The sequence below is a fragment of the Danio rerio genome, chromosome 3 (genome assembly GCF_052040795.2).
Source record: "Danio rerio strain M-AB ecotype USA chromosome 3, GRCz13ab, whole genome shotgun sequence".
NCBI classification, from domain to species: domain Eukaryota; kingdom Metazoa; phylum Chordata; class Actinopteri; order Cypriniformes; family Danionidae; genus Danio; species Danio rerio.
Window position 1 is genome coordinate 10,326,443 of NC_141023.1, and position 26,727 is coordinate 10,353,169.

Consider the following 26,727-nt stretch of genomic DNA (forward strand, 5'->3'; position numbering starts at 1 on the left):
TGCTAGGTGGTTGCTAAGGTGTTGCTAGGTGGTTGCTAGGGTGTTCTGAGTGGTTGCTAGGTGGTTGCTAAGGTGTTGCTAGGCGGTTGCTATGGTGTCCTAAGTGGTTGCTAGGTGGTTGCTAAGGCGTTGCTAGGCGGTTGCTAGGGTGTCCTGAGTGGTTGCTAGGTGGTTGCTAAGGTGTTGCTAGGCGGTTGCTAAGGTGTCCTAAGTGGTTGCTAGGTGGTTGCTAAGGTGTTGCTAGGTGGTTGCTAAGGTGTTGCTAGGCGGTTGCTAGGGTATTCTAAGTGGTTGCTAGGCGGTTGCTAGGGTGTCCTTAGTGGTTGCTAAGGTGTTGCTAGGTGGTTGCTAGGGTGTTCTGAGTGGTTGCTAGGCGGTTGCTAGGGTGTTCTGAGTGGTTGCTAGGTGGTTGCTAAGGTGTTGCTAGGCGGTTGCTAAGGTGTCCTGAGTGGTTGCTAGGTGGTTGCTAAGGTGTTGCTAGGTGGTTGCTAGGGTATTCTGAGTGGTTGCTAAGGCGTTGCTAGGCGGTTGCTAGGGTGTCCTGAGTGGTCGCTAGGCCCTTACTAAGGCGTTACTAGGCGGTTGCTAGGTGGTTGCTAGGTGGTTGCTAGGGTAATTTGGGTGGTTGCTAGGCAGTTGCTAGGGTACCCTGGGTGGTTACTAGGCAAGCCTCACATACATGCCTGATGAAATATTTATACTTAGTAAGCATTTGTAGCAAGTTACAGTACTTGGCTAGTCAATATTAGCATGTAGCTAGTCACTGCTAGCATGTGTAGCATATAGGAAGTTCCGTTTGCTAGCATGAGTCAAACGAGCCAATCCCCAAGTCTCTACGATGTTCTGATGCCGAGATATAGCTGTTGATGAACGGTTGCTAGGGTACTCTGTTTTGTTGCTATGGGCGAGGTTACAGAGTGAACTTGAATGTGGTTGGCTGTCCAAGTCAAATGAGCCAACCCCCAAGTCAATAGGACACTGCTAAGCAAAGATATGCATGTAGAGCAGTTATAATGGCAGTCTATGGGACCAGTTTGGGGGCGTGGCTTGTGAGATTCATTATCATATTGAGATGCTGATTGGTTGTCTGAGTCAGATGAGCCATCCCCCAAGTCAATAGGACACTGCTAAGCAAAGATATGCCTGTAGGCCAGTTATAATGGCAGTCTATGGGACCAGTTTGGGGGCGTGGCTTGTGAGCTTCATTATCATATTGAGATGCTGATTGGTTGTCTGAGTCAAATGAGCCCACCCCCATGTCTCTATGACACTCCTATGTAATGTTATAGATGTGTGACCTTTATAATGGAAGTCAATGGGATCTGCAATGGGACATCCCACCCCATGTTAAGTCAATGGGGCAGTTAGAGGGGTCTTTAAATGGTCTGGGGGGGCGTGGCTTGTGAGCTTCAAAATCATAATGAGATGCTGATTGGTTGCCTGAGTCAAATAAGCCCACCCCGAAGTCAGTATGACACTGCTATGTACTGTGATTGACATGTGACATTTATAATGGGAGTCAATGTAATGAATGGGAGTCAATGGGCCCATGTTAAGTCAATGGGACCACTTTGGGACGTCCTAGCCCCCCAGGGGTACAACTTATACCCCCCTGCGTGGTATGTTCTCACTTAGGCTGCAACCCCCTACAGCTGTTGCGAATCCCATATTTCTACGAAATTCACACTCGGCGCTGTGATTCGTCAAAGTTCGGCTCAATGTTAAGTCTATGGGATTTTAGGGGGGGTTTTTTGGCCCCTGCGGGGCCAAAAAACCCCCCACCCCTTATAAAAGTCATAGCACACCATTCCCGATAAGACCGGACGATTTGAGCCCACTTTCAAGGGTCTGGGACGAAAGCTGCGGGACGAGTTACGCGCCGAAAAACGTACGGAAGAAGAATAATAATAATAATAATAAGTATGGAGAATAACAATAGTGGACTTTGCCTAAGGGCAAACCCCACTAACTAGAATTGTACATTTCCTAAAGGAAATGTGAATGGGGTTTGCGTGGCAAATCGATGGGGTACAAAATGGTACTAAACTGGGCAAAATAGCAAGTAATGCAGAAATGCGGTGAAATGTATTTGTTTTGGTAGCTAGGGTGTTCTGAATGGTTGCTAGGGTGTTCTGAGTGGTTGCTAGGTGGTTGCTAAGGTGTTGCTAGGCGGTTGCTAGGGTGTCCTGAGTGGTTGCTAGGTGGTTGCTAAGGTGTTGCTAGGCAGTTGCTAGGGTGTGCTGAGTGGTTGCTAGGTGGTTGCTAGGCGGTTGCTAAGGTGTCCTAAGTGGTTGCTAGGTGGTTGCTAAGGTGTTGCTAGGTGGCTGCTAGGGTATTCTAAGTGGTTGCTAAGGCGTTGCTAGGCAGTTGCTAGGGTGTCCTGAGTGGTTGCTAGGCGGTTGCTAGGGTGTTCTGAGTGGTTGCTAGGTGGTTGCTAAGGTGTTGCTAGGCGGTTGCTAAGGTGTCCTAGGTGGTTGCTAAGGTGTTGCTAGGTGGTTGCTAGGGTATTCTAAGTGGTTGCTAAGGCGTTGCTAGGTGGTTGCTAGGGTGTCCTAAGTGGTTGCTAGGTGGTTGCTAAGGTGTTGCTAGGCGGTTGCTAAGGTGTCCTAAGTGGTTGCTAGGTGGTTGCTAAGGTGTTGCTAGGTGGTTGCTAGGGTATTGTAAGTGGTTGCTAGGCGGTTGCTAGGGTGTCCTGAGTGGTTGCTAGGGGGTTGCTAAGGTGTTGCTAGGTGGTTGCTAGGGTGTCCTGATTGGTTGCTAGGTGGTTGCTAAGGTGTTGCTAGGTGGTTGCTAGGGTGTTCTGAGTGGTTGCTAGGCGGTTGCTAGGGTGTTCTGAGTGGTTGCTAGGTGGTTGCTAAGGTGTTGCTAGGCGGTTGCTAAGGTGTCCTAAGTGGTTGCTAGGTGGTTGCTAAGGTGTTGCTAGGTGGTTGCTAGGGTATTCTGAGTGGTTGCTAAGGCGTTGCTAGGCGGTTGCTAGGGTGTCCTGAGTGGTCGCTAGGCCCTTACTAAGGCGTTACTAGGCGGTTGCTAGGTGGTTGCTAGGCGGTTGCTAGGGTAATTTGGGTGGTTGCTAGGCAGTTGCTAGGGTACCCTGGGTGGTTACTAGGCAAGCCTCACATACATGCCTGATGAAATATTTATACTTAGTGAGCATTTCTAGCAAGTTACAGTACATGGCTAGTCAATATTAGCATGTAGCTAGTCACTGCTAGCATGTGTAGCATATAGGAAGTTCCGTTTGCTAGCATGAGTCAAACGAGCCAATCCCCAAGTCTCTACGATGTTCCGATGCTGAGATATAGCTGTTGATGAACGGTTGCTAGGGTACTCTCTTTTGTTGCTATGGGCGAGGTTACAGAGTGAACTTGAATGTGGTTGGCTGTCCAAGTCAAATGAGCCAACCCCCAAGTCAATAGGACACTGCTAAGCAAAGATATGCATGTAGGGCAGTTATAATGGCAGTCTATAGGACCAGTTTGGGGGCGTGGCTTGTGAGATTCATTATCATATTGAGATGCTCATTGGTTGTCTGAGTCAGATGAGCCATCCCCCAAGTCAATAGGACACTGCTAAGCAAAGATATGCATGTAGGGCAGTTATAATGGCAGTCTATGGGACCAGTTTGGTGGCGTGGCTTGTGAGCTTCATTATCATATTGAGATGCTGATTGGTTGTCTGAGTCAGATGAGCCCACCCCCATGTCTCTATGACACTCCTATGTAATGTTATAGATGTGTGACCTTTATAATGGAAGTCAATGGGATCTGCAATGGGACATCCCACCCCATGTTAAGTCAATGGGGCACTTATTAAGGGTCTTTAAGTGGTTTGGGGGGGCGTGGCTTGTGAGCTTCAAAATCATAATGAGATGCTGATTGGTTGCCTTAGTCGAATAAGCCAACCCCCAAGTCAGTATGACACTGCCATGTACTTTGATTGACATATGACATTTATAATGGGAGTCAATGTAATGAATGGGAGTCAATGGGCAATGTAAAGTCAATGGGGACCCTTTTGGGACGTCCTAGCACCCCAGGGGTACAACCTATTCCCCCTTTCAGGGTATGTTCTCACTTAGGCTGCAACCCCCTACAGATGTTGTGAATCCCATATTTCTATGAAATTCACACTCGGCGCTGTGATTCGTCAAAGTTCGGCTCCATGTAAAGTCAATGGAGACTTTGGGACGTCCTAGCTCCCCAGGGGTACAACATATACCGCCTTTCGGGGTGTGGTTTGAAGCCTCCTATAACCCTCTCGAGATGTCGCGAATCCCATGTCTCTACGAATTTTACTGTTGGCGCTACGGCGATTTCCGGGAATAGTATCTTACGAGTGTCTAGAAAATGAATGGGAGTCAATGGGCCAATGTAAGTCAATGGGAGCACTTTGGGACGTCCTAGAGCCCCAGGGGTGCAACTTATACCCCTTTGCGAGGTATGTTCTCACTTAGGCTGCAACCCCCTACAGATGCTGTGAATCCCATATTTCTATGAAATTCACACTCGGCGCTGTGATTCGTCAAAATTCGGCTCAATGTTAAGTCTATGGGATTTTTGGGGGGGTTTTTTGGCCCCTGCGGGGCCAAAAAACCCCCCACCCCTTATAAAAGTCATAGCACACCATTCCCGATAAGACCGCACGATTTGACCCCACTTTGAAGGGTCTGGGACGAAAGCTGCGGGACTAGTTACGCGCCGAAAAATGGTACGGAAGAAGGAAGAAGAAGAAGAATAATAAACCACAATAGTAAGAATGGACTTTGCCTATGGCAAACCCCATTAACTAGAATTGTACATTTCCTAAAGGAAATGTGAATGGGGTTTGCGTGGCAAATCGATGGGGTACAAAATGGTACTAAACTGGGCAAAATAGCAGTAAATGTGGAGAAATGGTTAAATGCATGTGTTTATGTGGTTGCTAGGGTAATGTAAACGGTTGCTAGGGTGTGGCAACGCCTTTGTAATAGGTGAAGACAATAGAGATTTGATCAACCTGCATCAAAAGAACCCAAACCCTGTCTTTCTACGATACTCCTGTGCTAAAATATGGCTTGTTTATGTTGTTATATGGTTGTTAGGGGGCCTAAAGTGGTTGCTAGGGAGTGTGTACAAATTTGTTATGTCACTACTTAATACCGACTTGATAGGGGGAGTAAAATGAGCCCACTCCCAAGCTTCTACGACTCTCTAATCTAGATATCAATGTCAGCCATTTTGTGTCCATGTTAAGTCTATGGGGATTTTGGGGGTTACTTTCTTGCCCCTCATGGGGGCAGTGTACCCCCACCCTCTTTGAAAAATCATAGCACACCTCTCCTCAACAGGCCGGTCGATTTGACACCTCACTCATCATTCTAGGACAAAAAATGCGGGCGGAGTTGCGCGCCGAAGTTTTGAAAAAGTGAACAGTAATAGTAACACTAGAATTGTACATTTCCTAAAGGAAATGTGAATGGGGTTTGCGTGGCAAATCGATGGGGTACAATGTATTTGTTTTGGTTGCTAGGGTGTTCTGAATGGTTGCTAGGGTGTTCTGAGTGGTTGCTGGGTGGTTGCTAAGGTGTCCTAAGTGGTTGCTATGTGGTTGCTAAGGTGTTGCTAGGCGGTTGCTAGGGTGTCCTGAGTGGTTGCTAGGTGGTTGCTAAGGTGTTTCTAGGCGGTTGCTAGGGTGTTCTGAGTGGTTGCTAGGAGGTTGCTAAGGTGTTGCTAGGCGGTTGCTAAGGTGTCCTAAGTGGTTGCTAGGTGGTTGCTAAGGTCTTGCTAGGTGGTTGCTAGGGTGTCCTAAGTGGTTGCTAGGTGGTTGCTAAGGTGTTGCTAGGCGGTTGCTAAGGTGTCCTAAGTGGTTGCTAGGTGGTTGCTAAGGTCTTGCTAGGTGGTTGCTAGGGTGTCCTAAGTGGTTGCTAGGTGGTTGCTAAGGTGTTGCTAGGCGGTTGCTAAGGTGTCCTAAGTGGTTGCTAGGTGGTTGCTAAGGTGTTGCTAGGTGGTTGTTAGGGTATTCTAAGTGGTTGCTAGGCGGTTGCTAGGGTGTCCTGAGTGGTTGCTAGGTGGTTGCTAAGGTGTTGCTAGGTGGTTGCTAGGGTGTCCTGAGTTGTTGCTAGGCGGTTGCTAAGGTGTCCTAAGTGGTTGCTAGGTGGTTGCTAAGGTGTTGCTAGGTGGTTGCTAGGGTATTCTAAGTGGTTGCTAGGCGGTTGCTAGGGTGTCCTGAGTGGTTGCTAAGGTGTTGCTAGGTGGTTGCTAGGGTATCCTGAGTGGTTGCTAGGTGGTTGCTAAGGTGTTGCTAGGTGGTTGCTAGGGTGTTCTGAGTGGTTGCTAGGTGGTTGCTAAGGTGTTGCTAGGCGGTTGCTAAGGTGTCCTGAGTGGTTGCTAGGTGGTTGCTAAGGTGTTGCTAGGTGGTTGCTAGGGTATTCTAAGTGGTTGCTAAGGCGTTGCTAGGCGGTTGCTAGGGTGTCCTAAGTGGTTGCTAGGTGGTTGCTAAGGTGTTGCTAGGCGGTTGCTAGGGTATTCCAAGTGGTTGCTAAGGCGTTGCTAGGCGGTTGCTAGGGTGTCCTAAGTGGTTGCTAGGTGGTTGCTAAGGTGTTGCTAGGCGGTTGCTAGGGTGTCCTGAGTGGTTGCTAGGTGGTTGCTAAGGTGTTGCTAGGTGGTTGCTAGGGTATTCTGAGTGGTTGCTAAGGCGTTGCTAGGCGGTTGCTAGGGTGTCCTGAGTGGTCGCTAGGCCCTTACTAAGGCGTTACTAGGCGGTTGCTAGGTGGTTGCTAGGCGGTTGCTAGGGTAATTTGGGTGGTTGCTAGGCAGTTGCTAGGCTACCCTGGGTGGTTACTAGGCAAGCCTCACATACATGCCTGATGAAATATTTATACTTAGTGAGCATTTCTAGCAAGTTACAGTACATGGCTAGTCAATATTAGCATGTAGCTAGTCACTGCTAGCATGTGTAGCATATAGGAAGTTCCGTTTGCTAGCATGAGTCAAACGAGCCAATCCCCAAGTCTCTACGATGTTCCGATGCTGAGATATAGCTGTTGATGAACGGTTGCTAGGGTACTCTCTTTTGTTGCTATGGGCGAGGTTACAGAGTGAACTTGAATGTGGTTGGCTGTCCAAGTCAAATGAGCCAACCCCCAAGTCAATAGGACACTGCTAAGCAAAGATATGCATGTAGGGCAGTTATAATGGCAGTCTATGGGACCAGTTTGGGGGCGTGGCTTGTGAGATTCATTATCATATTGAGATGCTCATTGGTTGTGTGAGTCAGATGAGCCATCCCCCAAGTCAATAGGACACTGCTAAGCAAAGATATGCATGTAGGGCAGTTATAATGGCAGTCTATGGGACCAGTTTGGGGGCGTGGCTTGTGAGCTTAATTATCATATTGAGATGCTGATTGGTTGTCTGAGTCAGATGAGCCCACCCCCATGTCTCTATGACACTCCTATGTAATGTTATAGATGTGTGACCTTTATAATGGAAGTCAATGGGATCTGCAATGGGACATCCCATCCCATGTTAAGTCAATGGGGCACTTATTAAGGGTCTTTAAGTGGTTTGGGGGGGCGTGGCTTGTGAGCTTCAAAATCATAATGAGATGCTGATTGGTTGCCTTAGTCAAATAAGCCAACCCCCAAGTCTGTATGACAGTGCTATGTACTTTGATTGACATATGACATTTATAATGGGAGTCAATGTAATGAATGGGAGTCAATGGGCAATGTAAAGTCAATGGGGACCCTTTTGGGACGTCCTAGCACCCCAGGGGTACAACCTATACCCTCTTTCAGGGTATGTTCTCACTTAGGATGCAACCCCCTACAGATGTTGTGAATCCCATATTTCTATGAAATTCACACTCGGCGCTGTGATTCGTCAAAGTTCGGCTCCATGTAAAGTCAATGGAGACTTTGGGACGTCCTAGCTCCCCAGGGGTACAACATTTACCGCCTTTCGGGGTGTGGGTTGAAGCCTCCTATAACCCTCTCGAGATGTCGCGAATCCCATGTCTCTACGATATTCACTGTTGGCGCTACGGCGATTTCCGGGAATAGTATCTTACGAGTGTCTAGAAAATGAATGGGAGTCAATGGGGCCCATGTTAGTCAATGGGAGCACTTTGGGACGTCCTAGAGCCCCAGGGGTGCAACTTTTACCCCCTTGCGAGGTATGTTCTTACTTAGGCTGCAACCCCCTACAGATGCTGTGAATCCCATATTTCTATGAAATTCACACTCGGCGCTGTGATTCGTCAAAGTTCGGCTCAATGTTAAGTCTATGGGATTTTTGGGGGGGTTTTTTGGCCCCTGCGGGGCCAAAAAACCCCCCACCCCTTATAAAAGTCATAGCACACCATTCCCGATAAGACCGCACGATTTGAGCCCACTTTCAAGGGTCTGGGACGAAAGCTGCGGGACTAGTTACGCGCCGAAAAAACGTACGGAAGAAGAATAATAATTATAATAATAAACCACAATAGTAAGAATGGACTTTGCCTAAGGCAAACCCCATTAACTAGAATTGTACATTTCCTAAAGGAAATGTGAATGGGGTTTGCGTGGCAAATCGATGGGGTACAAAACGGTAGTAAACTGGGCAATAGAACAACATGCTAATCGAGTTGCTAGCATCGTGCTAACATGATTAGCATGCAGCTAGCATGATGCTAATTGTGTTAACATCACGCTAGCAACATGCTAATCGAGTTGCTAGCATGATGCTAACATGATTAGTATGTAGCTAGCATGATGCTAATCGTGTTAGCATCATGCTAGCAACATGCTAATCGACTTGCTAGCATCATGCTAATATGATTAGCATGTAGCTAGCATGATGCTAATCATATTAGCATCATGCTAACAACATGCTAATCGAGTTGCTAGCATCATGCTAACATAATTAGCATGTAGCTAGCATGATGCTAATCGTGTTAGCATGATGCTAGCAACATGCTAATCGACTTGCTAGCATCATGCTAATATGATTAGCATGTAGCTAGCATGATGCTAATCGTGTTAGCATCATGCTAACAACATGCTAATCGAGTTGCTAGCATCATGCTAACATGATTAGCATGTAGCTAGCGTTATGCTAATCGTGTTAGCATGATGCTAGCAACATGCTAATCGAGTTGCTAGCATCATGCTAGCAACAGTGCTAGGGTGCCCTGAGTGGTTGCTAGGTGGTTGCTAAGGCGTTGCTAGGTGGTTGCTAGGGTATTCTAAGGGGTTGCTAAGGCGTTGCTAGGCAGTTGCTAGGGTGTCCTGAGTGGTCGCTAGGCCTTTACTAAGGCGTTACTAGACGGTTGCTAGGTGGTTGCTAGGCGGTTGCTAGGGTAATTTGGGTGGTTGCTAGGCAGTTGCTAGGGTACCCTGGGTGGTTACTAGGCAAGCCTTACATACTTGCCTGATGAAATATTTATACTTAGTAAGCATTTCTAGCAAGTTACAGTACATGGCTAGTCAATATTAGCATGTAGCTAGTCACTGCTAGCATGTGTAGCATATAGGAAGTTCCGTTTGCTAGCATGAGTCAAACAAGGCAATCCCCAAGTCTCTACGATGTTCCGATGCTGAGATATAGCTGTTGATGAACGGTTGCTAGGGTACTCTGTTTTGTTGCTATGGGCGAGGTTGCAGAGTGAACTTGAATGTGGTTGGCTGTCCAAGTCAAATGAGCCAAACCCCAAGTCAATAGGACACTGCTAAGCAAAGATATGCATGTAGGCCAGTTATAATGGCAGTCTATGGGACCAGTTTGGGGGCGTGGCTTGTGAGCTTCATTACCATATTGAGATGCTCATTGGTTGTCTGGGTCCAATGGGCCAACCCCAAAGCCTATATGACACTGCAATGCAAAGATATGCATCTAGCCCAATTATAATAGAAGTCTATGGGATCAATTTGGGGGCGTGGCTTGTGAGCTTCATTATCATATAGTGATGCTGATTGGTTGCCTGAGTCAAATGAGCCCACCCCCATGTCTCTATGACACTCCTATGTAATGTTATAGATGTGTGACCTTTATAATGGAAGTCAATGGGATGTGCAATGGGACATCCCACCCCATGTTAAGTCAATGGGGCAGTTATTAAGGGTCTTTAAATGGTTTGGGGGGGCGTGGCTTGTGAGCTTCAAAATCATATTGAGATGCTGATTGGTTGCCTCAGCCAAGTAAGGCAACCCCCAAGTCTGTATGACACTGCTATGTAATGTGATTGACATGTGAGTCAAGAAATGAATGGGAGTCAATGGGCCATGTAAAGTCAATGGGGACCCCTTTGGGACGTCCTAGCACCCCAGGGGTACAACTTATACCCCTTTTTGGGGTATGTTCTCATACAGGCTGCAACCCCCTACAGATGTTGCGAATCCCATATTTCTACGAATTTCACACTTGGCGCTATAACGCTTTAAAGGTCGTCCCATTTCGCGGGGGCGTTAGTGCTGTTCTAGAAAAATGAATGGGAGTCAATGGGGCCCATGTAAGTCAATGGGAAAACTTTGGGACGTCCTAGAGCCCCAGGGGTACAACTTATACCCCCTTGCGGGGTATGTTCTTACTTAGGCTGCAACCCTCTACAGATGCTGTGAATCCCATATTTCTATGAATTTCACACTTGGCGCTATAATGTGTCAAAGTTGGGCGTAATGTTGAGTCAATGCGTTTTGGGGGGTGGTTTTGGGGCCCCTGCGGGGCCCCAAAACCACCCACCCCTTATAAAAGTCATAGCACACCATTCCCGATAAAGCCGCACGATTTGAGCCCACTTTCAAGGGTCTGGGACGAAAGCTGCGGGACTAGTTACGCGCCGAAAAAGTGTACGGAAGAAGAAGAAGAAGACAGAATAATAAACCACAATAGTAAGAATGGACTTTGCCTAAGGCAAACCCCATTAACTAGAATTGTACATTTCCTAAAGGAAATGTGAATGGGGTTTGCGTGGCAAATCGATGGGGTACAAAACGGTAGTAAACTGGGCAATAGAACAACATGCTAATCGAGTTGCTAGCATCGTGCTAACATGATTAGCATGCAGCTAGCATGATGCTAATTGTGTTAACATCACGCTAGCAACATGCTAATCGAGTTGCTAGCATGATGCTAACATGATTAGTATGTAGCTAGCATGATGCTAATCGTGTTAGCATCATGCTAGCAACATGCTAATCGACTTGCTAGCATCATGCTAATATGATTAGCATGTAGCTAGCATGATGCTAATCATATTAGCATCATGCTAACAACATGCTAATCGAGTTGCTAGCATCATGCTAACATAATTAGCATGTAGCTAGCATGATGCTAATCGTGTTAGCATGATGCTAGCAACATGCTAATCGACTTGCTAGCATCATGCTAATATGATTAGCATGTAGCTAGCATGATGCTAATCGTGTTAGCATCATGCTAACAACATGCTAATCGAGTTGCTAGCATCATGCTAACATGATTAGCATGTAGCTAGCGTTATGCTAATCGTGTTAGCATGATGCTAGCAACATGCTAATCGAGTTGCTAGCATCATGCTAGCAACAGTGCTAGGGTGCCCTGAGTGGTTGCTAGGTGGTTGCTAAGGCGTTGCTAGGTGGTTGCTAGGGTATTCTAAGGGGTTGCTAAGGCGTTGCTAGGCAGTTGCTAGGGTGTCCTGAGTGGTCGCTAGGCCTTTACTAAGGCGTTACTAGACGGTTGCTAGGTGGTTGCTAGGCGGTTGCTAGGGTAATTTGGGTGGTTGCTAGGCAGTTGCTAGGGTACCCTGGGTGGTTACTAGGCAAGCCTTACATACTTGCCTGATGAAATATTTATACTTAGTAAGCATTTCTAGCAAGTTACAGTACATGGCTAGTCAATATTAGCATGTAGCTAGTCACTGCTAGCATGTGTAGCATATAGGAAGTTCCGTTTGCTAGCATGAGTCAAACAAGGCAATCCCCAAGTCTCTACGATGTTCCGATGCTGAGATATAGCTGTTGATGAACGGTTGCTAGGGTACTCTGTTTTGTTGCTATGGGCGAGGTTGCAGAGTGAACTTGAATGTGGTTGGCTGTCCAAGTCAAATGAGCCAAACCCCAAGTCAATAGGACACTGCTAAGCAAAGATATGCATGTAGGCCAGTTATAATGGCAGTCTATGGGACCAGTTTGGGGGCGTGGCTTGTGAGCTTCATTACCATATTGAGATGCTCATTGGTTGTCTGGGTCCAATGGGCCAACCCCAAAGCCTATATGACACTGCAATGCAAAGATATGCATCTAGCCCAATTATAATAGAAGTCTATGGGATCAATTTGGGGGCGTGGCTTGTGAGCTTCATTATCATATAGTGATGCTGATTGGTTGCCTGAGTCAAATGAGCCCACCCCCATGTCTCTATGACACTCCTATGTAATGTTATAGATGTGTGACCTTTATAATGGAAGTCAATGGGATGTGCAATGGGACATCCCACCCCATGTTAAGTCAATGGGGCAGTTATTAAGGGTCTTTAAATGGTTTGGGGGGGCGTGGCTTGTGAGCTTCAAAATCATATTGAGATGCTGATTGGTTGCCTCAGCCAAGTAAGGCAACCCCCAAGTCTGTATGACACTGCTATGTAATGTGATTGACATGTGAGTCAAGAAATGAATGGGAGTCAATGGGCCATGTAAAGTCAATGGGGACCCCTTTGGGACGTCCTAGCACCCCAGGGGTACAACTTATACCCCTTTTTGGGGTATGTTCTCATACAGGCTGCAACCCCCTACAGATGTTGCGAATCCCATATTTCTACGAATTTCACACTTGGCGCTATAACGCTTTAAAGGTCGTCCCATTTCGCGGGGGCGTTAGTGCTGTTCTAGAAAAATGAATGGGAGTCAATGGGGCCCATGTAAGTCAATGGGAAAACTTTGGGACGTCCTAGAGCCCCAGGGGTACAACTTATACCCCCTTGCGGGGTATGTTCTTACTTAGGCTGCAACCCTCTACAGATGCTGTGAATCCCATATTTCTATGAATTTCACACTTGGCGCTATAATGTGTCAAAGTTGGGCGTAATGTTGAGTCAATGCGTTTTGGGGGGTGGTTTTGGGGCCCCTGCGGGGCCCCAAAACCACCCACCCCTTATAAAAGTCATAGCACACCATTCCCGATAAAGCCGCACGATTTGAGCCCACTTTCAAGGGTCTGGGACGAAAGCTGCGGGACTAGTTACGCGCCGAAAAAGTGTACGGAAGAAGAAGAAGAAGACAGAATAATAAACCACAATAGTAAGAATGGACTTTGCCTAAGGCAAACCCCATTAACTAGAATTGTACATTTCCTAAAGGAAATGTGAGTGGGGTTTGCGTGGCAAATCGATGGGGTACAATGTATTTGTTTTGGTTGCTAGGGTGTTCTGAATGGCTGCTAAGGTGTTCTGAGTGGTTGCTAGATGGTTGCTAAGGTGTCCTAAGTGGTTGCTAAGGCGTTGCTAGGCGGTTGCTATGGTGTCCTGAGTGGTTGCTAGGTGGTTGCTAAGGTGTTGCTAGGTGGTTGCTAGGGTGTTCTGAGTGGTTGCTAGGTGGTTGCTAAGGTGTTGCTAGGCGGTTGCTATGGTGTCCTAAGTGGTTGCTAGGTGGTTGCTAAGGCGTTGCTAGGCGGTTGCTAGGGTGTCCTGAGTGGTTGCTAGGTGGTTGCTAAGGTGTTGCTAGGCGGTTGCTAAGGTGTCCTAAGTGGTTGCTAGGTGGTTGCTAAGGTGTTGCTAGGTGGTTGCTAAGGTGTTGCTAGGCGGTTGCTAGGGTATTCTAAGTGGTTGCTAGGCGGTTGCTAGGGTGTCCTTAGTGGTTGCTAAGGTGTTGCTAGGTGGTTGCTAGGGTGTTCTGAGTGGTTGCTAGGCGGTTGCTAGGGTGTTCTGAGTGGTTGCTAGGTGGTTGCTAAGGTGTTGCTAGGCGGTTGCTAAGGTGTCCTGAGTGGTTGCTAGGTGGTTGCTAAGGTGTTGCTAGGTGGTTGCTAGGGTATTCTGAGTGGTTGCTAAGGCGTTGCTAGGCGGTTGCTAGGGTGTCCTGAGTGGTCGCTAGGCCCTTACTAAGGCGTTACTAGGCGGTTGCTAGGTGGTTGCTAGGTGGTTGCTAGGGTAATTTGGGTGGTTGCTAGGCAGTTGCTAGGGTACCCTGGGTGGTTACTAGGCAAGCCTCACATACATGCCTGATGAAATATTTATACTTAGTAAGCATTTGTAGCAAGTTACAGTACTTGGCTAGTCAATATTAGCATGTAGCTAGTCACTGCTAGCATGTGTAGCATATAGGAAGTTCCGTTTGCTAGCATGAGTCAAACGAGCCAATCCCCAAGTCTCTACGATGTTCTGATGCCGAGATATAGCTGTTGATGAACGGTTGCTAGGGTACTCTGTTTTGTTGCTATGGGCGAGGTTACAGAGTGAACTTGAATGTGGTTGGCTGTCCAAGTCAAATGAGCCAACCCCCAAGTCAATAGGACACTGCTAAGCAAAGATATGCATGTAGAGCAGTTATAATGGCAGTCTATGGGACCAGTTTGGGGGCGTGGCTTGTGAGATTCATTATCATATTGAGATGCTGATTGGTTGTCTGAGTCAGATGAGCCATCCCCCAAGTCAATAGGACACTGCTAAGCAAAGATATGCCTGTAGGCCAGTTATAATGGCAGTCTATGGGACCAGTTTGGGGGCGTGGCTTGTGAGCTTCATTATCATATTGAGATGCTGATTGGTTGTCTGAGTCAAATGAGCCCACCCCCATGTCTCTATGACACTCCTATGTAATGTTATAGATGTGTGACCTTTATAATGGAAGTCAATGGGATCTGCAATGGGACATCCCACCCCATGTTAAGTCAATGGGGCAGTTAGAGGGGTCTTTAAATGGTCTGGGGGGGCGTGGCTTGTGAGCTTCAAAATCATAATGAGATGCTGATTGGTTGCCTGAGTCAAATAAGCCCACCCCGAAGTCAGTATGACACTGCTATGTACTGTGATTGACATGTGACATTTATAATGGGAGTCAATGTAATGAATGGGAGTCAATGGGCCCATGTTAAGTCAATGGGACCACTTTGGGACGTCCTAGCCCCCCAGGGGTACAACTTATACCCCCCTGCGTGGTATGTTCTCACTTAGGCTGCAACCCCCTACAGCTGTTGCGAATCCCATATTTCTACGAAATTCACACTCGGCGCTGTGATTCGTCAAAGTTCGGCTCAATGTTAAGTCTATGGGATTTTAGGGGGGGTTTTTTGGCCCCTGCGGGGCCAAAAAACCCCCCACCCCTTATAAAAGTCATAGCACACCATTCCCGATAAGACCGGACGATTTGAGCCCACTTTCAAGGGTCTGGGACGAAAGCTGCGGGACGAGTTACGCGCCGAAAAACGTACGGAAGAAGAATAATAATAATAATAACTAGAATTGTACATTTCCTAAAGGAAATGTGAATGGGGTTTGCGTGGCAAATCGATGGGGTACAAAATGGTACTAAACTGGGCAATAGCACTGGAAAGGTAAGAAATGGTGGTAGCTAAGATGTTGCTAGGCGGTTGCTAGGGTGTCCTGAGTGGTTGCTAGGTGGTTGCTAGGGTGTTCTAAGTGGTTGCTAGGTGGTTGCTAAGGTGTTGCTAGGCGGTTGCTAAGGTGTCCTGAGTGGTTGCTAGGTGGTTGCTAAGGTGTTGCTAGGCGGTTGCTAGGGTGTCCTAAGTGGTTGCTAGGTGGTTGCTAAGGTGTTGCTAGGCGGTTGCTAGGGTGTTCTGAGTGGTTGCTAGGTGGTTGCTAGGCGGTTGCTAGGGTGTTCTGAGTGGTTGCTAGGTGGTTGCTAAGGTGTTGCTAGGCGGTTGCTAAGGTGTCCTAAGTGGTTGCTAGGTGGTTGCTAAGGTGTTGCTAGGTGGTTGCTAGGGTGTTCTGAGTGGTTGCTAGGTGGTTGCTAGGCGGTTGCTAGGGTGTTCTGAGTGGTTGCTAAGTGGTTGCTAAGGTGTTGCTAGGCGGTTGCTAGGGTGTTCTGAGTGGTTGTTAGGCGGTTGCTAAGGTGTTGCTAGGTGGTTGCTAGGGTATTCTAAGTGGTTGCTAAGGCATTGCTAGGCGGTTGCTAGGGTGTCCTAAGTGGTTGCTAGGTGGTTGCTAAGGTGTTGCTAGGTGGTTGCTAGGGTATTCTAAGTGGTTGCTAGGCGGTTGCTAGGGTGTCCTGAGTGGTTGCTAGGTGGTTGCTAAGGTGTTGCTAGGTGGTTGCTAGGGTATCCTGAGTGGTTGCTAGGTGGTTGCTAAGGTGTTGCTAGGTGGTTGCTAGGGTGTTCTGAGTGGTTGCTAGGTGGTTGCTAAGGTGTTGCTAGGCGGTTGCTAGGGTGTCCTAAGTGGTTGCTAGGTGGTTGCTAAGGTGTTGCTAGGTGGTTGCTAGGGTATTCTGAGTGGTTGCTAAGGCGTTGCTAGGCGGTTGCTAGGGTGTCCTGAGTGGTTGCTAGGCCCTTACTAAGGCGCTACTAGGCGGTTGCTAGGTGGTTGCTAGGCGGTTGCTAGGGTAATTTGAGTGGTTGCTAGGCAGTTGCTAGGGTACCCGGGGTGGTTACTAGGCAAGCCTCATATACATGCCTGATGAAATAATTATACTTAGTAAGCATTTCTAGCAAGTTACAGTACTTGGCTAGTCAATATTAGCATGTAGCTAGTCACTGCTAGCATGTGTAGCATACAGGAAGTTCCGTTTGCTAGCATGAGTCAAACGAGCCAATCCCCAAGTCTCTATGATGTTCCGATGCTGAGATATAGCTGTTGATGAATGGTTGCTAGGGTACTCTGTTTTGTTGCTATGGGCGAGGTTACAGAGTGAACTTGAATGTGGTTGGCTGTCCAAGTCAAATGAGCCAACCCCCAAGTCAATAGGACACTGCTAAGCAAAGATATGCATGTAGGCCTATTTTAATGGAAGTCTATGGGACCAATTTGGGGGCGTGGCTTGTGAGCTTCATTATCATATCGAGATGCTCATTGGTTGTCTGAGTCAGATGAGCCATCCCCCAAGTCAATAGGACACTGCTAAGCAAAGATATGCATGTAGGCCAGTTATAATGGCAGTCTATGGGACCAGTTTGGGGGCGTGGCTTGTGAGCTTCATTATCATATTGAGATGCTCATTGGTTGTCTGAGTCAGATGAGCCAACCCCTAAGTCTATAGGACGCTGCAATGCAAAGATATGCATGTAGGCCAGTTATAATGGCAGTCTATGGGACCAGTTTGGGGGCGTGGCTTGTGAACTTCATTATCATATTGAGATGCTCATTGGTCGTCTGAGTCAGATGAGCCATCCCCCAAGTCAATAGGACACTGCTAAGCAAAGATATGCATGTAGGGCAGTTATAATGGCAGTCTATGGGACCAGTTTGGGGGCGTGGCTTGTGAGCTTCATTATCATATAGTGATGCTGATTGGTTGCCTGAGTCAAATGAGCCCACCCCCATGTCTCTATGACACTCCTATGTAATGTTATAGATGTGTGACCTTTATAATGGAAGTCAATGGGATGTGCAATGGGACGCCCCACCCCATGTTAAGTCAATGGGGCAGTTATTAAGGGTCTTTAAATGGTTTGGGAGGGCGTGGCTTGTGAGCTTCAAAATCATATTGAGATGCTGATTGGTTGCCTCAGTCAAGTTAGCCAACCCCCTAGTCTGTATGACACTGCTATGTACTGTGATTGATATGTGAGTCAAGAAATGAATGGGAGTCAATGGGCCATGTAAAGTCAATGGGGACCCCTTTGGGACGTCCTAGCACCCCAGGGGTACAACTTATACCCCTTTTCGGGGTATGTTCTCATACAGGCTGCAACCCCCTACAGATGTTGCGAGTCCCATATTTCTACGAATTTCACACTTGGCGCTATGACGCTTTAAAGGTCGTCCCATTTCGCGGCGCGTTTAGTGCTCTTCTAGAAAAATGAATGGGAGTCAATGGGGCCAATGTAAGTCAATGGGAGCACTTTGGGACGTCCTAGAGCCCCAGGGGTGCAACTTATACCCCCTTGCGAGGTATGTTCTCACTTAGGCTGCAACCCCCTACAGATGTGGTGAATCCCATATTTCTATGAAATTCACACTCGGCGCTGTGATCCGTCAAAGTTCGGCTCAATGTTAAGTCTATGGGATTTTTGGGGGGGTTTTTTGGCCCCTGCGGGGCCAAAAAACCCCCCACCCCTTATAAAAGTCATAGCACACCATTCCCGATAAGACCGCACGATTTGACCCCACTTTCAAGGGTCTGGGACGAAAGCTGCGGGACTAGTTACGCGCCAAACTTTGGGCGGAATTAAGAATAATAATTATAATAAACCAGCACAATTGTAAGAATGGACTTTGCCTATGGCAAACCCCATTAATAAGTATGGAGAATAACAATAGTGGACTTTGCCTAAGGGCAAACCCCACTAACTAGAATTGTACATTTCCTAAAGGAAATGTGAATGGGGTTTGCGTGGCAAATCGATGGGGTACAATGTATTTGTTTTGGTTGCTAGGGTGTTCTGAATGGTTGCTAGGGTGTTCTGAGTGGTTGCTAGGTGGTTGCTAAGGTGTTGCTAGGTGGTTGCTAGGGTGTCCTGAGTGGTTGCTAGGTGGTTGCTAAGGTGTTGCTAGGTGGTTGCTAAGGTGTCCTAAGTAGTTGCTAGGTGGTTGCTAAGGTGTTGCTAGGCGGTTGCTAGGGTGTCCTGAGTGGCTGCTAAGGCGTTGCTAGGCGGTTGCTAGGGTGTCCTGAGTGGCTGCTAAGGTGTTGCTAGGCGGTTGCTAGGGTGTTCTGAGTGGTTGCTAGGTGGTTGCTAAGGTGTTGCTAGGCGGTTGCTAGGGTGTCCTAAGTGGTTGCTAGGTGGTTGCTAAGGTGTTGCTTGGTGGTTGCTAGGGTATTCTGAGTGGTTGCTAAGGCGTTGCTAGGCGGTTGCTAGGGTGTCCTGAGTGGTCGCTAGGCCCTTACTAAGATGTTACTAGGCGGTTGCTAGGTGGTTGCTAGGCAATTGCTAGGGTAATTTGTGTGGTTGCTAGGCAGTTGCTAGGGTACCCTGGGTGGTAACTAGGCAAGCCTAACATACATGCCTGTTGAAATAATTACACTTAGTAAGCATTTCTAGCAAGTTACAGTACTTGGCTAGTCAATATTAGCATGTAGCTAGTCACTGCTAGCATGTGTAGCATATAGGAAGTTCCGTTTGCTAGCATGAGTTAAACGAGCCAATCACCAAGTCTCTACGATGTTCCGATGCTGAGATATAGCTGTTGATGATTGGTTGCTAGGGTACTCTGTTTTGTTGCTATGGGCGAGGTTACAGAGTGAACTTGAATGTGGTTGGCTGTCTAAGTCAAATAAACCAACCCCCATGTCTCTATGACACTGCTATGTAAAGATATGCATCTAGGCCAGTTATAATGACAGTCTATGGGACCAGTTTGGGGGCGTGGCTTGTGAGCTTAATTATCATATTGAGATGCTCATTGGTTATCTGAGTCAGATGAGCCAACCACCAAGTCAGTTGGACACTGCTATGCAAAGATATGCATGTAGGCCAGTTACAATGGCAGTCTATGGGACCAGTTTGGGGGCGTGGCTTGTGAGGTTCATTATCATATTGAGATGCTCATTGGTTGTCTGAGTCAGATGAGCCCACCCCCTTGTCTCTATGACACTCCTATGTAATGTTATAGATGTGTGACCTTTATAATGGAAGTCAATGGGATCTGCAATGGGACATCCCACCCCATGTTAAGTCAATGGGGCACTTATTAAGGGTCTTTAAGTGGTTTGGGGGGGCGTGGCTTGTGAGCTTCAAAATCATATTGAGATGCTGATTGGTTGCCTCAGTCAAGTAAGGCAACCCCCAAGTCTGTATGACACTGCTATGTAATGTGATTGACATGCGAGTCAAGAAATGAATGGGAGTCAATGGGCCATGTAAAGTCAATGGGGACCCCTTTGGGACGTCCTAGCACCCCAGGGGTACAACTTATACCCCCTTTGGGGGTATGTTCTCATACAGGCTGCAACCCCCTACAGATGTTGCGAATCCCATATTTCTACGAATTTCACACTTGGCGCTATGACGCTTTAAAGGTCGTCCCATTTCGCGGGGGCGTTAGTGCTGTTCTAGAAAAATGAATGGGAGTCAATGGGGCCCATGTTAGTCAATGGGAGCACTTTGGGACGTCCTAGAGCCCCAGGGGTGCAACTTTTACCCCCTTGCGAGGTATGTTCTTACTTAGGCTGCAACCCCCTACAGATGCTGTGAATCCCATATTTCTCTGAAATTCACACTCGGCGCTGTGATTCGTCAAAGTTCGGCTCAATGTTAAGTCTATGGGATTTTTGGGGGGGTTTTTTGGCCCCTGCGGGGCCAAAAAACCCCCCACCCCTTATAAAAGTCATAGCACACCATTCCCGATAAGACCGCACGATTTGACCCCACTTTCAAGGGTCTGGGACGAAAGCTGCGGGACTAGTTACGCGCCGAAAAAACGTACGGAAGAAGAATAATAATTATAATAATAAACCACAATAGTAAGAATGGACTTTGCCTAAGGCAAACCCCATTAATAATAATAAGTATGGAGAATAACAATAGTGGACTTTGCCTAAGGGCAAACCCCACTAACTAGAATTGTACATTTCCTAAAGGAAATGTGAATGGGGTTTGCGTGGCAAATCGATGGGGTACAATGTATTTGTTTTGGTTGCTAGGGTGTTCTGAATGGTTGCTAGGGTGTTCTGAGTGGTTGCTAGGTGGTTGCTAAGGTGTTGCTAGGTGGTTGCTAGGGTGTCCTGAGTGGTTGCTAGGTGGTTGCTAAGGTGTTGCTAGGTGGTTGCTAAGGTGTCCTAAGTAGTTGCTAGGTGGTTGCTAAGGTGTTGCTAGGCGGTTGCTAGGGTGTCCTGAGTGGCTGCTAAGGCGTTGCTAGGCGGTTGCTAGGGTGTCCTGAGTGGCTGCTAAGGTGTTGCTAGGCGGTTGCTAGGGTGTTCTGAGTGGTTGCTAGGTGGTTGCTAAGGTGTTGCTAGGCGGTTGCTAGGGTGTCCTAAGTGGTTGCTAGGTGGTTGCTAAGGTGTTGCTTGGTGGTTGCTAGGGTATTCTGAGTGGTTGCTAAGGCGTTGCTAGGCGGTTGCTAGGGTGTCCTGAGTGGTCGCTAGGCCCTTACTAAGATGTTACTAGGCGGTTGCTAGGTGGTTGCTAGGCAATTGCTAGGGTAATTTGTGTGGTTGCTAGGCAGTTGCTAGGGTACCCTGGGTGGTAACTAGGCAAGCCTAACATACATGCCTGTTGAAATAATTACACTTAGTAAGCATTTCTAGCAAGTTACAGTACTTGGCTAGTCAATATTAGCATGTAGCTAGTCACTGCTAGCATGTGTAGCATATAGGAAGTTCCGTTTGCTAGCATGAGTTAAACGAGCCAATCACCAAGTCTCTACGATGTTCCGATGCTGAGATATAGCTGTTGATGATTGGTTGCTAGGGTACTCTGTTTTGTTGCTATGGGCGAGGTTACAGAGTGAACTTGAATGTGGTTGGCTGTCTAAGTCAAATAAACCAACCCCCATGTCTCTATGACACTGCTATGTAAAGATATGCATCTAGGCCAGTTATAATGACAGTCTATGGGACCAGTTTGGGGGCGTGGCTTGTGAGCTTAATTATCATATTGAGATGCTCATTGGTTATCTGAGTCAGATGAGCCAACCACCAAGTCAGTTGGACACTGCTATGCAAAGATATGCATGTAGGCCAGTTACAATGGCAGTCTATGGGACCAGTTTGGGGGCGTGGCTTGTGAGGTTCATTATCATATTGAGATGCTCATTGGTTGTCTGAGTCAGATGAGCCCACCCCCTTGTCTCTATGACACTCCTATGTAATGTTATAGATGTGTGACCTTTATAATGGAAGTCAATGGGATCTGCAATGGGACATCCCACCCCATGTTAAGTCAATGGGGCACTTATTAAGGGTCTTTAAGTGGTTTGGGGGGGCGTGGCTTGTGAGCTTCAAAATCATATTGAGATGCTGATTGGTTGCCTCAGTCAAGTAAGGCAACCCCCAAGTCTGTATGACACTGCTATGTAATGTGATTGACATGCGAGTCAAGAAATGAATGGGAGTCAATGGGCCATGTAAAGTCAATGGGGACCCCTTTGGGACGTCCTAGCACCCCAGGGGTACAACTTATACCCCCTTTGGGGGTATGTTCTCATACAGGCTGCAACCCCCTACAGATGTTGCGAATCCCATATTTCTACGAATTTCACACTTGGCGCTATGACGCTTTAAAGGTCGTCCCATTTCGCGGGGGCGTTAGTGCTGTTCTAGAAAAATGAATGGGAGTCAATGGGGCCCATGTTAGTCAATGGGAGCACTTTGGGACGTCCTAGAGCCCCAGGGGTGCAACTTTTACCCCCTTGCGAGGTATGTTCTTACTTAGGCTGCAACCCCCTACAGATGCTGTGAATCCCATATTTCTCTGAAATTCACACTCGGCGCTGTGATTCGTCAAAGTTCGGCTCAATGTTAAGTCTATGGGATTTTTGGGGGGGTTTTTTGGCCCCTGCGGGGCCAAAAAACCCCCCACCCCTTATAAAAGTCATAGCACACCATTCCCGATAAGACCGCACGATTTGACCCCACTTTCAAGGGTCTGGGACGAAAGCTGCGGGACTAGTTACGCGCCGAAAAAACGTACGGAAGAAGAATAATAATTATAATAATAAACCACAATAGTAAGAATGGACTTTGCCTAAGGCAAACCCCATTAACTAGAATTGTACATTTCCTAAAGGAAATGTGAATGGGGTTTGCGTGGCAAATCGATGGGGTACAATGTATTTGTTTTGGTTGCTAGGGTGTTCTGAATGGTTGCTAGGGTGTTCTGAGTGGTTGCTAGGTGGTTGCTAAGGTGTTGCTAGGTGGTTGCTAGGGTGTCCTGAGTGGTTGCTAGGTGGTTGCTAAGGTGTTGCTAGGTGGTTGCTAAGGTGTCCTAAGTAGTTGCTAGGTGGTTGCTAAGGTGTTGCTAGGCGGTTGCTAGGGTGTCCTGAGTGGCTGCTAAGGCGTTGCTAGGCGGTTGCTAGGGTGTCCTGAGTGGCTGCTAAGGTGTTGCTAGGCGGTTGCTAGGGTGTTCTGAGTGGTTGCTAGGTGGTTGCTAAGGTGTTGCTAGGCGGTTGCTAGGGTGTCCTAAGTGGTTGCTAGGTGGTTGCTAAGGTGTTGCTTGGTGGTTGCTAGGGTATTCTGAGTGGTTGCTAAGGCGTTGCTAGGCGGTTGCTAGGGTGTCCTGAGTGGTCGCTAGGCCCTTACTAAGATGTTACTAGGCGGTTGCTAGGTGGTTGCTAGGCAATTGCTAGGGTAATTTGTGTGGTTGCTAGGCAGTTGCTAGGGTACCCTGGGTGGTAACTAGGCAAGCCTAACATACATGCCTGTTGAAATAATTACACTTAGTAAGCATTTCTAGCAAGTTACAGTACTTGGCTAGTCAATATTAGCATGTAGCTAGTCACTGCTAGCATGTGTAGCATATAGGAAGTTCCGTTTGCTAGCATGAGTTAAACGAGCCAATCACCAAGTCTCTACGATGTTCCGATGCTGAGATATAGCTGTTGATGATTGGTTGCTAGGGTACTCTGTTTTGTTGCTATGGGCGAGGTTACAGAGTGAACTTGAATGTGGTTGGCTGTCTAAGTCAAATAAACCAACCCCCATGTCTCTATGACACTGCTATGTAAAGATATGCATCTAGGCCAGTTATAATGACAGTCTATGGGACCAGTTTGGGGGCGTGGCTTGTGAGCTTAATTATCATATTGAGATGCTCATTGGTTATCTGAGTCAGATGAGCCAACCACCAAGTCAGTTGGACACTGCTATGCAAAGATATGCATGTAGGCCAGTTACAATGGCAGTCTATGGGACCAGTTTGGGGGCGTGGCTTGTGAGGTTCATTATCATATTGAGATGCTCATTGGTTGTCTGAGTCAGATGAGCCCACCCCCTTGTCTCTATGACACTCCTATGTAATGTTATAGATGTGTGACCTTTATAATGGAAGTCAATGGGATCTGCAATGGGACATCCCACCCCATGTTAAGTCAATGGGGCACTTATTAAGGGTCTTTAAGTGGTTTGGGGGGGCGTGGCTTGTGAGCTTCAAAATCATATTGAGATGCTGATTGGTTGCCTCAGTCAAGTAAGGCAACCCCCAAGTCTGTATGACACTGCTATGTAATGTGATTGACATGCGAGTCAAGAAATGAATGGGAGTCAATGGGCCATGTAAAGTCAATGGGGACCCCTTTGGGACGTCCTAGCACCCCAGGGGTACAACTTATACCCCCTTTGGGGGTATGTTCTCATACAGGCTGCAACCCCCTACAGATGTTGCGAATCCCATATTTCTACGAATTTCACACTTGGCGCTATGACGCTTTAAAGGTCGTCCCATTTCGCGGGGGCGTTAGTGCTGTTCTAGAAAAATGAATGGGAGTCAATGGGGCCCATGTTAGTCAATGGGAGCACTTTGGGACGTCCTAGAGCCCCAGGGGTGCAACTTTTACCCCCTTGCGAGGTATGTTCTTACTTAGGCTGCAACCCCCTACAAATGCTGTGAATCCCATATTTCTCTGAAATTCACACTCGGCGCTGTGATTCGTCAAAGTTCGGCTCAATGTTAAGTCTATGGGATTTTTGGGGGGGTTTTTTGGCCCCTGCGGGGCCAAAAAACCCCCCACCCCTTATAAAAGTCATAGCACACCATTCCCGATAAGACCGCACGATTTGACCCCACTTTCAAGGGTCTGGGACGAAAGCTGCGGGACTAGTTACGCGCCGAAAAAACGTACGGAAGAAGAATAATAATTATAATAATAAACCACAATAGTAAGAATGGACTTTGCCTAAGGCAAACCCCATTAATAATAAGTATGGAGAATAACAATAGTGGACTTTGCCTAAGGCAAACCCCACTAATAATAAGTATGGAGAATAACAATAGTGGACTTTGCCTAAGGCAAACCCCACTAATAAGAATAAGTTTAAGTAGCATTACAGTATGTTGGCTTTCTCAAGCCAACATAATTAGTTTTAATTGTGAAATATGTACAAACTTAGTACAAATATATACATCTCACAACATAATAAATGTATAAATAAAAAAATAAATAAAAAGAGAAAGAACAAATAAAATCAAAGCATAATCAGTTGCCATGGGTAAAAAATAAATATAATAATAATAATAATAATAATAACAATAACAACAACATTTCATTAACCAAATCAAATTTGCAGAATGCTGAGTGTGTTATTTTTTTCTAGCTTTTTTGTTTCTAACGTTACACAGTGTGGTATGAAGGCCTACCATAGTGTTTAATGTCTTTTATAAGCTTTCTCTGTGGCGGGTCCTCAGTTGTGGAACACTTTGCCCCTTGAGATTAGAATGGCTCCATAATTATTTATTTTTAAATCACTTTTTAAAACGTACCTTTTTTTTAGCTCGGCTTTTTAACATTATTTTATAGTCCTTTCTAGTGCTACATTTTTTCAGATGTTTCTCTTGTCGTATTTCTATGTTCTTATATTTTTGTAGTTTCATTTTTACTTTGTCTTTCGTACAGCATTTTGTACAGTCTTGTGACTGTTTTTAAATGTGCTTTTTAAATAAATTGAACTTGAACTTTTATAAAATGTTCACAATTTGGCTTATCTTCAGCTCATTTCTTTACAAGAATGTGATATTCTCCAAGTAATGTTATTAGCTGTAAAAGAAAATAAGTTGTATTTATTGAACCAATTGCATTTTGTTTGAAGGAGGAAGTAAAAAAAAAAATAGCCGCTTGAGTTCTCAAGTGGTCTACAATGTCTTTTAAACCAGTGCTTCTCAACCAAGTTCCTGGAGGGCCTCCAGCTCAGCACATTCTCCTCCACCAAACACACCCGATTCAGATCATCAGCCTATTAGCAGAGACTGAAAGGAATGGCTGTGACAGACAAAGAAGACATACAAAACATGCAGTGTTGGTGGTGCTCCAGGAACTGCATTAAACTATCATCACAAAATAAACTGCGATAATGTGTAGTTCTTTGCTGATAAGTTTAGCACAGACAGCAGTTCTGTATAACAGAGAGAGGATTTTTAACACATTTATAAACATTAGGCTATCTTTGCCATGATGACAGCACAAAATATTTTACTAGATCATTTCAAGATGTTAGTATTCCGCTTAAAGTGACATTTAAAGGTTAACTAGGTTAATTAGGGTAACTAGGAAAGTTATTGTATAATGATGGTTTGTTCTGTATACTACAGAAAAAAATGGCTTAAGGGGGATAATAATATTGACCTAAAACTGTGTTTTAAAAATTGTGTTTATTCTAGCCAAAATAAAACAAATAAGACTTTCTCCAGAAGAAAAGAAAATTATAGAAATCACTGTAAAACGATTGTCTTGCTCCATTAAATATCGGTGAAGAAATATCTGAAAAACAATCCATATTTCACAGAAGCGCTAATCATTTTGCTGTATCAAATAAATATTTAGATGAAATATAAAAACTGTTTAATAAATAATAAAATGTATTTTACTGAAACTAGGTTTAGCTTTACATAAATGCACAGGTTTATATTTTGCTGTGTATTTATATAAGGGTATGTGTTCTAATATTTCATATGGATATTACTATAGGTTTCCCACAAAACATAAGTAAGCAATGCTCTCAACAACAAACTTGTACTGTAATTAAATACTATAATTAAAT

General features: G+C 46.2%; 1 protein-coding gene and 1 long non-coding RNA gene across 3 annotated transcripts in view; one reads left to right on the forward strand and one right to left on the reverse strand.

Moving 5' to 3' along the window:
* si:ch211-190o19.1 overlaps nucleotides 1–26,727 on the reverse strand; it is a 491,573-nt gene that overhangs the window by 335,530 nt on the left and 129,316 nt on the right. The window lies entirely within an intron of this gene.
* Nucleotides 1,842–8,430, forward strand: LOC147845516 (uncharacterized). 2 transcript variants are annotated; one of them, XR_015480439.1, is made up of 5 exons: nucleotides 1,842–2,062; nucleotides 4,876–5,530; nucleotides 5,745–6,068; nucleotides 6,435–7,190; nucleotides 7,338–8,430. It is a non-coding gene; the product is annotated as an uncharacterized LOC147845516 (long non-coding RNA). The 2 variants fall into 2 exon arrangements; XR_015480438.1 differs by lacking the exon at nucleotides 1,842–2,062 and adding an exon at nucleotides 3,465–3,967 and having other exon boundaries at nucleotides 4,344–5,530.